This window comes from Macaca fascicularis, chromosome 14 (genome assembly GCF_037993035.2).
Source record: "Macaca fascicularis isolate 582-1 chromosome 14, T2T-MFA8v1.1".
Taxonomy (NCBI): Eukaryota; Metazoa; Chordata; class Mammalia; order Primates; family Cercopithecidae; genus Macaca; species Macaca fascicularis.
In genome coordinates, this window is record NC_088388.1 from 91,423,050 (window position 1) to 91,437,623 (window position 14,574).

At 38.9% G+C, this 14,574-nt stretch overlaps 1 protein-coding gene and 1 pseudogene across 9 annotated transcripts in view; one reads left to right on the forward strand and one right to left on the reverse strand.

Moving 5' to 3' along the window:
* The window catches only part of FAT3 (FAT atypical cadherin 3), a 687,971-nt gene that overhangs the window by 142,101 nt on the left and 531,296 nt on the right, over positions 1–14,574 (forward strand). The window lies entirely within an intron of this gene.
* Positions 9,536–10,688, reverse strand: LOC141408508 (phosphoglycerate mutase 1-like; annotated as a pseudogene).

Below are 14,574 nucleotides of genomic sequence, written 5' to 3' on the forward strand. Positions count from 1 at the left end.
TCTTGTTATGAATTTCATTTATAAAAATTGATTTTAAGAATTTATTTGTAAGGAGATTTTTTACAAAACATTTAAAAATATGGGGCAAAATTGTTCCAGTATTTTTATTGCTTCTGACTTACTTTTAAAATTATTCATTCATAGATAAAGATACAGGTTTTTAGAAATACTTGTTATTGTCGCTATTTGTCTTTAAAATGTTCATGTGCCTGGACACATGCATGTCTCTGTGTATGTGTATGTTTCTGTTCCTTTGCTAGCACTGTGCATTTCTCTAGACTTTAGATTGTAGACATCTCAAGTGAGAGCCTGTGTCTTCCCTAGTCTTGTTTAAATGGTAATATTAGCACCTTACCATTTTCAGAGCTCATTTACATACATTAGATACTTATCCACAATATTCATAGAGTGCTTTTGCTCCCTTAGTCAGCTCAAGCTGCTACAGCAAAATACCACAGACTGGTTGATTTAAACAATAGACATTTATTTCTTATAGTTCGGGAAGCTGGAAGTCCAAGATCAGGGCACCAGCACAGTCAAGATGAAGGCCTTCTTCTGGGCTTGCCAACTACCAACTTCTTGCCGTGTCCCCACATGGCAGAGAGAGCAGGCTTTGGAATTTTTCTTCCCATAAGGGCACTAATGCCATCATTAAGGCTGTACCCTCATGACCTCATCAAAACCTAACTTCCTCCCAAAGGCTCTATCTCTATATAGCGTTACATAAGGGTTTAGGGCTTCTGAGTATGAATTTGTAGGGGACATATATGTACATTCTGTTCATAACAGTCCCAGTGATGATGATTAGAACAGGAGGTAGGAAGGTATCCCTATAGACATACTAACTGTATATCCACAATACCAGAAAAATGATTTAAGAAACTATATTAAATATTAGGTAGCAAGAAAGCTGTATGTGCCATCTCAAGTTTAAACTATAGCTTTTGTATACATAGGCTCTAATTATGGCCAGTGTAAATTGTAAAATTGGTCTTCATAGCTATAGTAGATTAAAAAGTCAATGTTAGGAAATTTCACCCTGACTTTGCCACATACTGTATGTTATCATGTATCCCTTAAAATTTGGTTGGAATATATGTCTGCCTTTTAAGTACAAAATGTTAAAAGAGGGGAACTAGCCTTTACCGAGTGCCTACTCTGTACTAATACTTTACTACTAATAATAATGAGTTCATTGAGTACTTACAATGTGCCAGACACTGTACAGAGGGTTTTATAGACAGGTCTTATTTAATTCTTCCAACAACACCATGAGGTGGGACTGATAATTACCAACTCATGAACTGAGGTTCAGAGAAGACATAGAATATGGAGCCTACTTTCAAACTTAGCTTCGTGTAACTGCAGTGTACCTTGCTCTCACCCATCTCAAGATAAGTTGGAATTTCCTTGCATGTTCCCAACTACACTGAAATTTGGTGTTGAGCTAAAATCTGTAAGGCAATAAAGTATTAAACAGGTTTCAAAATCCTTGCAACCCTGGACTTATTGACTAATGGTGCTGGTCATTGATTAACCTTCCTGATTTCTTTATAGTCCCATTGTTTGTATGGCTCTCTAGTGATGAACTTGGCATTGAGACTCAGGTAAATGTGGGTAGGTAGGTCATAGGAAAAGTTCGAACTGAATCATTCACCACTGCTATATAGATGACTACATCAAGTCATACCCAGTTGTTTTTTTCTTTAATCAGGAAGTTGCATTTTGGTTTACCTGATACAGTGAAAAGTAGGAACAATTTGGTATTTGTGGCCTAGATTTTCCCACAGGTAACTTGCTACAATGTTTCTACCTTGGGTATTACTTAGAAAAGATATGTATTTGCGTTTGCTCCATTATATTCTGAATTATATATATATATATATATATATATTTAAAAAAAACCCTTTAATTGGCCAGTCATGGTAGCCCATGCCTATAATTCTAGCACTTTGGGAGGCCAAGGCAGGTGGATCTCTTGAACTTAGGAGTCCCAGACTAGCCTGGTCAACATAGTGGAATTCCATCTCTACAAAAAAATACAAAAAATTAGCTGGGTGTGGTGGTGCATGCCTGTAGTCCCAGTGACTCAGGAAGCTGAGGCAGAAGGATCACATGAGTCCAGGAGGACGAAGCTGCAGTGAGCAGTGACTGCACCACTGCACTCCAGCCTGGGTGTCAGAGTGACACCCTGTCTTAAAAAAAATAACAATTAAAAATAAAAATAAAAACTTTTGTCATCAGCGATACTAATGCCACTTATATTTTCACATTGCTTTGTGACTTAAAAACCTCTTTCCTATAAACATTAACTCCTTTGAGTTAAAGAGTAGCTAAGTGAGTTTATAAGGTCACACAGGTTTTAGAGGGTATAAGCTGCATCTTGAACCCACATCTCCTCAGTCCTAATCCAGTGCCCTTTTCTTTCCATTCTTTCATGTTTCTGATTTTTTCATAGTTTTAAAATTATAGTAGCAATGTCTTTCCTCCTTTATTATTTCATTCTGTTCCCTTCTCTTAGAAAACACAACTGGGTTTTTTCTCTGTATTACAGGAAAAAAGGTTTGGGCTTGTTGAGTTTTTTAATGAAGATTAGAGTGTCCATAGAATCTTAACCATCTTTCTTTCTCTCCTCTCAGCACTTCTAGATTTTAGAATCTAAGCCCAAGGAGCTGATGAGGAATGACCACCTGGACTTGTTTCCAGGTGATGCTAGGGCTGAAGAGAAGTTTGGCAATTGTATGCCCAATAAGAGAAGCCATCACCTTGGTGCTGTTGAGTTTATACTACTGTTGAATGATCCATCAGTTTTTTGCTTCCAAGTGCTAAAAAAAAAAATATGGTTTGAGTTGCTGGCAGAATGAAAAGCTGTTTAGCCCTGTAGCGATTACTGACTCTCAGGGCTAGACTCCTTTGTCTTTATTTAACCTGTGGGCATAGAATGGCCTAGACTTGCTTGGATTTGAGGCTTTTAAAACCTTTAAGTCAGCTGCCAAAGATTACCCAAGGGTTTGCATTGGTTAGCAGCTCTCAGAGTACACATGAGTCACCTGGAGGGTTTGTTAACAAATGCAGATTCACAGGCCAAATTCCCAATGCTTGTCATTCAATAGGTCTGGAGTGGGAGCCCAGGAATCTTCATTGAAGCTTTTCAAGCATTTCCTCCTCATGTGGTTTGCAAACACTACCCTACATTTACTTGAGCTACTCAGACAATGGCTACCAGATTATATGTATCTTTTCTGTAAATTATTTTTTATTAGTTTTTTGAAAGGCAGAGACTTGAGCTCATGTCTTAAATAAATTTCTTTTCTAGTCAACTTTTACAATTCAAATAAATCTTTTATTATTTATTAGTGGTGATTTTTTCTGAATGCTTTCCCAATGGATAAAAATCTATTTCTATGCTTCAGTAATTGTAGTGCTTAACGTTTTGTGACAGTGTGTGTGCTGGGATTAGTTGATACATTTAGTAGTTTTATGTTCTTGACTTTCTTGGAGCTCTGCGAACCAAACCATACCTTTGAAATTCTTTGCTATGCACAAGCATTTAATAAATGTTTAATAATGTTCACAGTAAATGGATTAAATGGGGGCCTCCCAGACTATAGTGGATTTGATCACGATTTAAATCACTAGTCTGGAAGATGCAATTTAATCATTTTTTTTTCTTCACAAAGAATGCATTCTTATTCTTTGATACAACAGGGATTCATATTCTTGACTACTCTGAGGTTTTACACCGTTTTAGAAAGAGCACAGTATATATCTCAAAATGTAATTTTCTATAAATATTTTGGAAGCTACAAACTTGAGCAATGGTTTCACCCTTTCTATTTATCTGGTTAATTAAAGAAATATTTAATTGAGATGAACAATTTCCAATTAGCACTTTAATCATGGATAATTGGGAAGGTATTTTGCCATCCTTTATTACTAATTGGATTATTTCTTCCATTTATCAAGTACCTATCTTGTGGCAGGCACTGTGCAAGGTACATTTTAGGTACTATTGTTAATTGCCACAGTAATGCAACAAGGTAGGGATCACTGAAGCTTGCCCAGACAGGGTCACACATCTGGTAGCTGTTCAGAGCTAAAATTTCAACTCTAGTGTAATGGACTCAAAATCTCATGTTATTGTCCCTCTTTTTCAGTCCAGCATGCCGTCATAACCTTGTTACACATATGTATTTGTCAGATTTTTCTGGATTATTGCTATATAACAAACAACTGTGAAACTTCACTGGCTTATGGAAATATTTTTTTCTTGCCCCAGACTCTGAGGGAACAGCTGAAACAGCACTGTGGCAGACTGGATTGACTTAGGATCTGATCCACATGTCTTTTTATTCCAGGACCCAGGCTGAAGGAGTACTCACTATCTGGGATGTGATGTTCTCAAAGTGAGAGGCAGGAACTCAAGAGGGCTGGTGCAAACTTGCAGTGCCTCTTAAAGCCTCTATTCAAAACTGGCTCACGTTCCATCGGCCAAAGCAGGTCATAGGGTCAAGCTCAGCACCCCCCCATAGCTCATGTTAGAACCTAATAACAAATGTATAGTGTTAAGACGTGGGGCTTTTGGGAAGAGATTGAATCACGAAGATTCCACCCTCATGAATGGGATTAATGTCCTGATAAAAGAGGCTCCAGCTAGCTCCCCTGCTCTTCTGCCATATGAAGGCACCTAGCAGGCAGCATCTATGAGGAGCAAGTCCTCTCCAAACACTGCTGGCACCCTGATACTGGACTTCTCAGCTTCTAGAACTGTGAACAATATATTTCTGTTGCTTACAAATTACCAACAGTGTAAGGTTGTAAGGTATTTTTTTTATGGCAACTTAAACTGACTATGACACTCCTCCAACAGGGGAGAGGGAGAGAGGAGTGAATAGTTACTGAACAGTAGAATAGCATGACATAGCACATGACAACTCTCACAATCGTCTTCATAAGTTGACATTAATTGAGCACTGCCTATGTGTAAGGCACTGCGCCAGGTGCTAGTGGCACAAAGAGGCACGGGTGTAAGAAATGGGTAGCTGAAAGGTCACAATGCAGATGCAAGAGATGATGCTGGCAACAGTGGCAGCAGTGCTTAACATCTACTGAGCACCATCTGTTTGTGTGCCAAGTTCTGTGCACACTGCTTTAAACAGATGGTCTCATTCAGTCATCCCAGGAGGTATGGACAGTTATTTTCTTATTTTTTCATATCTGCTGTTATGAGGAAAGACTCATAGGCTCCGTGCCTATGCATTTACATTTACCTTTCTTTGCATTGAGGCTCTTGAAAGCATTTCCCCAGCATATCTGAGCACAGAATGCTCTTTATTCCAAATGCTTTGATAGACCTAGCAGAGGCTTAGGAGACCTGATGTACTCTTTGAATTCAAATAGACAAACCAAAAAGGTGTTTGAGACATATTAATTACCGTCAAGCTAATTATATATATTGTGAACAGATTATTCCAATAATAAATAAATAATAACTTTATAATTGTGTTCAGAGTTGGGCGAACTCTCTCCCATTCACCTCTGTGATCCATTCGGACTCTTCTTTCTGCTCTGTGCCCAGAGGCTTTTTGACCAGTGGGCTCTTTTGCTGTCTGACATCTCTTGGTTCCACCAATGGGAAAATAAGAAAGAAGGAGAGCCAGGTCAAGATATTCATCCCTTTGACTCTTTCTACACTGGTTACTGTGGGCTGGATGCATCCCTCCACGGATGGGTGGTAACAGTTCCTTGCTGTTACTAGCCCTAGATTACCACACTATTTTTGTTTTCTTTTGTTTTACTTCTTTAAACTCTGCCTACTCCTTTGTAAATAGTCTATTTATTAAATGTTCCTCATTATCCAGTTTGAGTGTGCCATCTGTTTTCCACCAGGACCTTGACTGATAAAATATTTTTCTTATTTAAATATTTCTAAAATAGGTTTTAAGTTTTAAAATATTTTGCATACCGACATTTTCTAGCAATTTCTACTACAGTTTCTGTAATACTGCTTTGATGTGTTGGTACATTTCAGTACCAACAGTAGAGAGAGAATAATTATCTAATGCTTTCATTTTACAAGATAAGAAAGTGAAACCAGAGGACTGTATCTTCCCATCTAACTTATGCTCTCCACATCTTTTCTACCATGAAAGGACAAGTTTTGTTTGGTAAAGAACCTGTGTCACCAGACAGAAAAAAGAGGGGTTTGGCCGGATGGTAGGGTACCAGGATCTTTCAAGCTCTCAAACATTGTGATGCTGTACTTTGATCTTCTACAGGGAAAAGGATTTATTTCAGCTGGTGGCCAAGGAAAGAATAAAGGCAAACAACTGAGTAGCTTTTATTTATTTAGTTCAATTGAAGAACTGTTCACTAGCTGCCAGTGCTGAGTCTAATATTCTTTGTCCAAAGCCTCTAATCATCATAGTCAAGAGTGGGTGAGTGAAAACCAAGAAATGGAAGAGCTGTATTGTTTGAAAAATGAGGAGCTCTTTGTCATTGAAGAAACCATTAGCTTCAGCCGAGATATTTAAAAGAGTGATTAATTCCTATAGTTGCATCTCTCTTGCATAATGTAATATAATATAAACTTCTTTTGTCTCATATTCAGAAGCACCAGAAATCATATTTTGTCTTATAGCTGGTTGTTAATCTTTCCAACTTCTTTTCCCCAAACTTGCCTGGCAACTCCTCTTTGACAAGTTGAGGAGTAAGACAGATGTTATTTGGTGACTTTGGTTTAATTCATGACAAATCCACAATAAATGGCATCCCCTGTCCTCATTCTTTTTTTGAGATGATATTTTTACTCTTGCCCACCTAAATCAAAAGAGGCTTGTTGCATTTTGGCCCAGGCTTGCCCTTAAATTTTCCCCTTGAGACCCAAGCAGGCAAGGGAGAGGAATGAAGTTATGATCAAGTGACAGCAGAAACTTTTCTTAGCTCTAGACTTTTTGGCCATAATTATTTGAGAGAAAAAAAATAATGTTTCCCTGAGGAGTCCTGAACACTCTACAACATTCTGATGAACTTTGTAGTTGTCATGTAAGCCAGGTGGGAGAAAGGATTAGAAGCTTCTGGAAAATCATAAACGGCATGTTTTTATTACTCTTTTCAGCAGGTGCCTTCTTCTTGACCTTTTCATAACTGTGGGCTGAGGCAATTTTAATATAGTACTGTTGGTTCAAATCTGTAATTATGTCTGCATTGTGTATCAGGCTTGAACTGCTATTGTCTCTGTATAACTAGTAAATGATAAAAATAATGACAGTCATAAAGAGGTAATCCAAACAGGTTGGCAAACCTACAACCTGGAAACTTGGGTGGTCTTTTCTCTGTATGCAGTCTTCCTTTTACATTTAATAATAGACATTTTCAATGGCTTACCAGCCCATCAGGTCAGGGTCCTCATTTCCCCAGTGCCAAGTGATGCTGTGTTATTTTTATTTCTTCAATTATCAAACAGTGAAATTTCAGAATCCTAGTAAGTACAGATTACCAAAACTACCAGATTATATTGCTTCATGTATTTGTGACTCTCTAGAAGGCAGTGGGATAAATTTATTGTCCTTCATGACTTCAGATAGCTTGCATATCATTTCAGTCTTCTAAGAATGGTTTTCTGCTAGTGTTTTGTATGCACATTGAAAGATACTTTTATTTATCATTACAGTTGGAAGAATTATAGAGTTTGATAAATATTTATGTGATGCCACTACATTCACAATGTTTCATTGAAAAGAAAATGAAATGAAAATTAAAATGGGCTGTAGTCTGTATTTTTCACTTGCCAGTTTTTATGAAAGCATGTCTTATCGACAGACAGAATCTACAAAGAGTTGTGTGTAGGATTCAGTTCAATTTATATTAAATTCTGGGCATTGGTATACGAGTTATTGAATATAATAGGACTCTTGAAATTTTCCCATTGGATGTTGTAGGACTTAGCGGCTCCTCTGGGCCACTCTTTGTGATTAAATTCACAGATTTTCATTTGCATAACATAGTTAATAATTCTAGTTGGTTTTAAAAAGCAGTATGCTGGTGAGAATAATACTGAGTAAAATAACAGATCGCATATGAAATGTCTTGAACTGAAAGTGAATAAAAGTTGAAAGAATTAAAATAAAAGGCCAAGCACAGCGGCTCATGCCTGTAATCTTAGCTGTTTGGGAGGCCAAGGCAGGAGGATCGCTTGAGCCCAGGAGTTCATGACTAGCCTCGGCAACAAAGTAAGATCCCATCTGTACCAAAAATAAAATAAAAAATAAAAAATTTAGCTGGGCATGGTGGCGTGCACCTGTGGTCCCAGCTACATGGGAGGCTGAGGTGGGAGGATCACTTGTGCCTAGGAGGTTGAGGGTGCAGTGAGTCAAGTTTGTGCCATTGCACTCCAGCTTGGGTGACAGAGTGAGACCCTGTATCAAAAACAAACAAATAAACAAATGAATTAAGATAAAAGTTTGAGGTACACACACATACCCTAAAAGATATGGCAAATGGGCAAATGGTAAACAAACAAACAAACAAACAAAAAAACAAAGACTTTGTAGTTGCCTTTGAGATGTGTAAAATAGAGTTTAAATCATTTTTATGATCTTTTTCTTCCATTTCCTTCCTTAAAAGCCTGCCTCTCTTCCTTTCCCCTTCCTTTCTCCTTTTTCTTGACCTCTACTTCTTCCTTCTCTCATTTCCACATTTATCATGCACCTGCTCTCTGTTGTTATAGAGCTTTGAACTGAAGAGGATGTAAAGATGATTTTTTAAATTGTACATCATTCCTTTATTATACTGATCTGGAAAAAGGACTTAGTACAGTTGTGCTCAAATGAACACTGGGCCTATGTGGCAGGGCCAAGCAACTAGAATATGATTCAGAAATCAGTCAGTGAAAGACACACTTAGGACCAAGAGGCATTTCACAACCATGAAACAAGGTGGGGGAGAGATTCTAAAATAAACAGCAGGAGGCACTCCTGCCCCGCATAGGTCAGGGAGCTTATCCCATATTGGTGTGAGGAATGGTTTACTTTCTGATGACCACATGTGGGACTATTTCAACTGCCACAAGAAACCCCAGAAAGGTTATTGTTTTGGATTATTTATATACACTATACTTTTATAAAAGTAAAGGTAACACATACACTAAAGTCAGGATTGATCTCAACCTGCTAGAGCCAGCTTCTCTGGGGTGAGGGAGGAAAGAGTTGTTTGTCACATCACCATACAGGTTGCATTCATCTTCCACTGAGTGACTAGAGCCCCCAGGCAATGGCCTGACTCTGAAGAGCACAGGACTGGCTCCAGGAATAGATCGGCTCTCTTTCTTCTCCTCATTGGTCATGGCTTAGAATGGTTCCTCCCCACAAGTCCTTAGTAAACAAAGCACTGGCAAAAACCCAAGTCACTACCTTTCAACACTCTTGGAAAAGGAGAGCTTTTCCTCGGTTTGGACTGAGAACCCATGCCCTAGAAGCATTATTCTGACGAGGTCATAAAGGGAGTGGCTACACGAGACAAAATGGCTGAAATGAAAATGGGAGCCACTGGTCCCCATCTGCAGTTTCAACTTAAGATGCCTACAGATGTGCTCAGTGTGACATGTGCAGGAGGGAGGGTGCTCCTGAGGACAGTAGCCTGCCCGCCAGCCCTCACTTCTTGGCCTTGCCCTCGGCAGCCACAGTTTCCATAGCTTTACCCATGGTCTCTTCATCCCCCAAGAACTGCATGCGCCTGATGGGCTTCAAGTCCTTGTCCAATTCATAGACAATGGGAATAACCAGTTGACAGGTTCAGCTCCATGATAGCCTCTTCAGAGACCTTCCAGATGCTTGACAATGGTTGGAAGGCTGTTTCCATGGGCTTCAATCAGTACCCATTTCCCCTCCTTGATCTGGGGAGCTATTTCTTCATTCCAAAAGAGCAGAGTTCTGGTGGTAGCATCATTCAGACTCTCACAGGAGGGTAGCTGATCTTCAGTGACGTCTGCATACCTGTGATCCTTACTGATGTTGCTGTAGAAAGGATGGTTGGGCTTCATCAGAGGTGGTGGGACATCACAGGAACACCTCCAGATCTTTACCTGGGCCTCGCCATGCTTTGCGGCAGTTTCTGCTTTATTGACTGCAGTCAGACACCCACAGTGCCCTTATTGAGGTGTCAAGTCCTCATTACTGGCAGCCACATCTGATCAGTGGCATCTAGCACTGTCCAGATTGTCAAGATCACTCTCTTCTGCACTGAGGAGAAGCAGATATCAGATTTGGAGCCAGCATCTCCCAGTGCCTGCCTGCGGTACTTTGCTTCCTCGTGGCCTACCGGGCTCAGGTTGGCATTGTACCAGCCACTGAAGCAGTTCTCCAGGTTCCACGTGCTCTCTCTGTGGTGGATCAGCACCAGCTTGTAGGCAGCCATGGTGGTTGTCTGGGCATGTGGTGCCAACTGGTACAGATGATTAAATGAAGAACTGGTAGTAGAGGCTGGGCATGGTGGTGCACAGCTGTAATTCCAGCACTTTGGGAGGCCAAAGCAGGAAGATTGCTTGAGCCCAGGCATTCAAGATCAACCTGGGCAATATAGTGAGACCCTCTCTCTAAAAATAAATAAATAAATAAATAAATACATAAATAAATAAATAACGTGGGCATGGTGGCACACTCACCTATAGTCCCAGCTAGTGGGGCAGGGGAGGGCTAACATGGAAAGTTCACTTAAGCCTGGGAAATTGAGGCAGCAGTGAGCTGTGATCATGCCACTACAGTCCAGCTTGGATGACAGAGTAAGGCCTTGCCTCAAAAAAAAATAAATAAATAAAAATAAAAAAATTAAAAAAAACTTATAGTAGAGACAGAAAAGCATGTAATCTAATTGTATATCATGTGATACAACATGAATGAGTGTCTTCTACTGATCATTCATCATGTTCCCTGCGGCCTTAGGCTCATCCTTCTGCATTGTGGGATGAGTTTTACAAATTCCAATTGGAGACACAACAGTATGAAGGATAACTAGAGCACTGAAGTGAGTTGATAATGCTATATAAGCAAGGGTTAATTGTCGAGGAATGCCTAATCCCAGAAATGAATCCCAGTTTTGTGGGGCTTGAAGCTCATACTATTTCGAATGCCTGTTTTGAGAAAAAGAATATCATAAGAACAAAATTGTGTTTGTTTAGAACAAGGAAAACAATCACAGCAACTTAAAAGTTTAAAAGTCAACAAATATGACAGATATCACAAAACTCAGAAGAATAACCGTATTTTTTTAAATGCCTGACAAACATCTCTAATGCTTTTTTTCTTACATTTTTGGGTTGAAATTTTGCTTGATTGCCTTTGGAAAGACAAAATTGTCTTTCCAAAAACAATTTTGTAATCATTGCCATAGAAAATAAGAAAGATTATTTAATTTTTTCGCTACTGTGGTTGACTGAAATTTGTGTTTTTTATTATTGAGAGTTTAGAACCATTTCTCCAAAGTCACAACTTGTTATTTTTAATGACATGTCAATTTTTAACATTGTGTCAAATTTGGAAAAACCTCTATCAAGTTTCTTTTTCGTACAAACTGTTACAGATACTCTTGCTATTAATAATACTGCTACAAGTCTGTGTTCCATAAAAAACAACAACAAAAAAAAACTAGTAATTTCTGTTTCTGTGAGTTTTGTCAACAAAAGAAAAACCTTACAGTGCATTTTTAACTTGTATGCCGCATCATCCAGGAGAGAACTTTCGTTTTGACTCTGTAGGCAAGAACAACGTCTTCTAATGACACATTTACATGTCTAATCATTTCGTAGTTTTCCACAGAATAGCTTCTGGCTCTGTTCATTTTAGCCTAATTTCTCCTCTACCACTGCCGTAATTCTAGTGCCACCCACCTCAGGTTATATTCATATGGTGATACCAGTTTTGGTCTTACTTCCATGCTAAAATGCTGGGTGTCTCAGTGCAATGGATAGTGGGACTATTTTTGGAAGCCATTTCTACACTGGAATGACTAACAACTGTATGTATATATGTGGAATTGAAGATGAGTCATTTAAATAATCCCACTAAATGAAAATTAAATGTATCCTTGACTTAATTCTCTTTTAGACAGATCTCCATACTGGCTGCAACCACTTCACGTAATGTGATGTAAAATGTAATCAAGGGGAAAGAGAATAGAAATTTTGAATTGATCTGGATATTTTGCGGCCGGGCACGGTGGCTAAAGCCTGTAATCCCAGCACTCTGGGAGGCCGAGAGGGGCAGATCACGAGGTCAGGAGATCGAGACCATCCTGGCTAACACGGTGAAACCCCGTCTCTACTAAAAAATACAAAAAACTAGCCGGGCGAGGTGGCGGGCGCCTGTAGTCCCAGCTACTCCGGAGGCTGAGGCAGGAGAATGGCGTAAACTCGGGAGGCGGAGCTTGCAGTGAGCTGAGATCTGGCCACTGCACCCCAACCTAGGCAACAGAGCGAGATTCCGTCTCAAAAAAATATATATATATATAAAATATATATATAACATATTATATATATAATATATATTGCAAAATTTATAAAAATGTAGGACAATGTGAATCATTGTTAGGATCCTCCTTGGGGCTTGGAAGTATTGGCTTTAATAGCTTCATGTTAAATCTGCATCTGCCCAGCAATACTGGTAAATGAACATTTTTCTGAAAGAAGTCTTTAATATCATTGGAGGAAGTGTCTGAGCTGGGCCAGGCCACAAAGTCTAGTCCTGATTTTAAGGTTGATGCCAAAGACAACCAGACCAGGTTTTAGGTTGTCGCTTCTCTTGTATATTACTGAACCAACAGACAAATGGTGCAAAGGACATAGACCAAGTTTGTATGTGAGTGGATCTGACTCTTTGGTGTCTCTATGTTGCTTGAGGAGATGCCCTGGAAATTCTGTAGCCAAAGCAGCCTTTGAAGAATAAGAAATCTGCAAGGTCTTGAGAGGCCAAGGTGGGCAGATCATGAGGTCAAGAGATCGAGACCATCCTGGCCAACATGGTGAAACCCGTCTCTACTAAAAATACAAAAATTAGCTGGGCATGGTGGCGTGCACCTGTAATCCCAGCTACTTGGGAAGCTGAGGCAGGAGAATTGCTTGAACCTGGGAGGCAGAGGTTGCAGTGAGCCAAGATTGCACCACTGCACTCCAGCCTGGTGACAGAGCAAAACTCTGTCTCAAAAAAATAAAAAAATAAAATCTGCAAGATCAGTAGTGTAGAGCTTTGGTCTCACTGCTTTTTTGGAGTAGTTGGCTGTTGAAAGAATTGCATTGTTTCTTGGGCCCACTCTCACTCATAAAATATCTTTGGGCATTCACCAGTAACAATATACCAGCATCCAGGAAGCACACTAAGAGGGCCTTTAAGAGCTGCACTAATAACTGTCCCAGAGTTCTTTCACTCAGATTCATTCTCCATATTCTAAAAATGTAACTTGAGAGTTTCCCCTAAATTATAAGGAGTTTCAATTAATCATAATTTGCACATTATTGTTGAAATTTACTATAAATAATCTAACTTATACTCTATATATTAGTAGCATATCTTAGAATCCATAATTTCTATCCCTGTGGGCCATTGGTTTGGTAGGGTGTTTCCGATTTCATTGACTAAACTCTAGATAAAGCACCATGATTATTAAAAAGAAACATTATTTTGAGGTCAGCTTTGAAAGGAAATTCTTTACTCAAGCTATCCAAGTATGAGCTCTGAGGTTGTGAATGGGGCTGTGAAGATGGAAAGTGAGGTTAGTCTTCTTCACGTGTGTTGGTCCTCTGTCCTTATATATGTGTCACCCATCTCTCCCTGATTCTGGGTAGAGTTAGGTATTTCTTTCTCATACCTTGAGGATACTTCTAATAGAATATTTGATTAATAAAGGAATAATGATTAAACTGAATGAGCCTTGAAATAAAAACACAGTTATTAAATATTGGATAACCATTTTATACAATACTACTTTAGATGCTAAAATATCAGGTGTACTCTTTCTTTCATCTGACTGCTATTTTATCCTAGACTGATATTTATCCTAGGAGGTAAACCATCAGAAATGGAGTGAGTTTGAGTTTTGTTTATGGTCACTAAACTCGTGTTTCACAACTGAGATAGTGTAGATGCTCAAGGGTGATTATGCTAACTCAAAATTCTATATTCTACAGGAATACAGCATGATTCAAACATGGATAATAATACTTTAGCTCATTTAGAGCGTCAAAATTTGGTAATATATGTTCAAGAACCAGGATGTAAGCAATAATGATTATTGGGAGCTTTCTACAGAGTTTGCACTAATATACATTAACTCTGTGGTTTTTATTCAGTCCCTACTTACTTTCACTTTGCACACAATTCTAATCAGATAGATTTCCTGGTATATAATCCTCTAACGTTTTAGAAATTGCAAGTGGAGATATTTCGGTAGATGGTCATACAGCAGTGAGAAATAACCCCATAAATCAGGCAGCAGGAGAAAGAGATTGCTAACTCTCATTGCATGTTTTTCTGTGCCAGGTGTTAAATAAGTATTGATTCATTTTCTTTTCACAAGGATTCTATGGTG